This window comes from Buceros rhinoceros, unplaced genomic scaffold, assembly GCF_000710305.1.
Source record: "Buceros rhinoceros silvestris isolate BGI_N320 unplaced genomic scaffold, ASM71030v1 scaffold727, whole genome shotgun sequence".
In the NCBI taxonomy this organism is placed as follows: Eukaryota; Metazoa; Chordata; class Aves; order Bucerotiformes; family Bucerotidae; genus Buceros; species Buceros rhinoceros.
Window position 1 is genome coordinate 56,300 of NW_010420225.1, and position 2,044 is coordinate 58,343.

A 2,044-nucleotide genomic window follows, 5' to 3' on the forward strand; every position below is an offset into this window, starting at 1 on the left:
GGGCAGGTCAGTGTAACACCCAAAATGTGGTGGCTGGACCTGGGGTGGTCAGCACTTGGCCTCATGGCCAAAGCAAGTTCACGTGTTCCTGTAAGTAGAGCTGAATAGTATATATCTGAGGGATTTGCTTTTGGCTTCTGCTAGAACAGAACCTCTGCTACCTTTGAGGCTGAAATAAGGTTTCCTCTCCCACCTGAGTGACAACTGAGCTATTTAGGTGAAACGAATAGCAAAACATGTGATCTGACAGTCTGGCATTGTCTGAGGAACCAGTGTTGATGTGAGGACAGTGCCTGACAGGGCTCTTCAAGGCCTTGTCATGGTGTGTCCAGGAGAGTCCATGGAAGGGAAGGTGGCAGGAAATGAAAAGCAAACTAGAAATTCTTGATATGAGTGCAAAAAATAGTGAAAAAACATAGGAAATGTTATTTGCCTGCTGAAAAATACAGAAGAGAGTTGAGTTGGTCCTGAACTCTTCCATCAGCTTTCTTTTCAGTGTGATACCTCTTTAGAGACTTAAGGCTTAAAACAGAAACTCCAAATTTTGTGTTAATTAGGCCCTTGAAAAAGTTACAGGTTCAGTGTGTATGTGTGTGTAAGACTTACAGGGCTGAGCTTCCAAGTCCTTTGCAAAAAAAGTAAGGAAAAGGATGGCTGCACAATGAACCCTTTTCAGGGCACCGTTCCTCTTTATCGAGGTTTACCCTTCAGCATTCTGCTGTACAGACAGATACCCACTTCTTTGCTGCATTTTCACCACCCTTGGCCACAAGGTGCTGGAGTGAAGTGGTCAAAGACGAAGGTTTTCTGGGTCAGATTGGCTAGATGACATTGGTAACTGAAAGAGAAAAAGAGATTAAGCATGTGGAGACCAGCCTGCAGTGTTCTTGCCAGTAAGCAAGCCTCACGCGAAGGGATTCCCGGAGTGGCAGTGCTGGGAGTGGTGTGTGAAACTCAAACAACTTCATCTAGAAAGCCAGCCAACGGGGAAGAAATTATTCTGATATTAAAACCATGGAACAGGAGGCAAAAAGCAGCGCTGAGGCAAGAAGAAACATAGTTGTGACCCTGCCCACATACCTGCAGCCCAGCCTGTACCAAGAGTGCAGCAGGGGCCAGGCCCTGGCATGCAGCAGGAGGGAGGATGGATTAACTGCGAATGCCGGTGTTAAATGGATCCATTTGTTTCAGTTAACGACCGGTATATTGAGTTACTGATGCTAACTTTTATTCACGTGGTTTGGCCTGTGGGGAAATGGTCTGGACACTTATTTCCGTCCAGCGGTTCCACAGGAATACCAAGATGAAAGATACCTTTCCGTGGGGTTGTGAGAAATACAATATGTGGATAAATGGTCCCAAATGGCACACATGCCCTCACTGTATTGGTGTTACCTGCAGCACCCTCTGCTGCTGATTGTAGAACAAGTCCTTCCATTATTTCATAATCCTGTTGAGCTTCCACATGTTTTGCACCCATGTTTTTTCAAAGCTGTTTTTTAATCTGTGGCGGAGGAAGAAAAAAAACCCCAAGCTTGCTTTGAAACAAAGGAAATATGGGATGGAAACCATATATTGGTTTTGGGGTGTGTGCTTTCCTAAGGCTACAGGAAAGAGGGACCAATTCTGAAAGATGAAAGCCCCTTGGAGAGGGGCTGCACTTCTGTGGGGTTGCAGCTGCTCCCAGTGTGACAACATGGCACCTCCTCACTCCTGGAGCAGGTCTCCCAAAGTCCTGACAGAGAGGGAGAGCTAAGAGCTGGGTACACTCTAGCACCGGTTAGCCACCACGGCAGACAGATCTCTGCAGAAATGTGGTGGTTGAAGTGAAAAGGTGCAGAATTTGCAGAGGTTTCTCTTCCCTATCTCCTTTTCCCTGCATTCCCCCAAAGTCCTGACAGAGAGGGAGAGCTAAGAGCTGGGTACACTCTAGCACCGGTTAGCCACCACGGCAGACAGATCTCTGCAGAAATGTGGTGGTTGAAGTGAAAAGGTGCAGAATTTGCAGAGGTTTCTCTTCCCTATCTCCTTTTCCCTGCATTCC

The 2,044-nt window shown here is 46.8% G+C and overlaps 1 protein-coding gene across 1 annotated transcript in view; it reads left to right on the forward strand.

Annotated features, from left to right (window-relative positions):
* Positions 1–2,044, forward strand: part of WWC1 (WW and C2 domain containing 1) — a 38,009-nt gene that overhangs the window by 23,146 nt on the left and 12,819 nt on the right. The gene's annotated exons all lie outside the window — the stretch shown is intronic.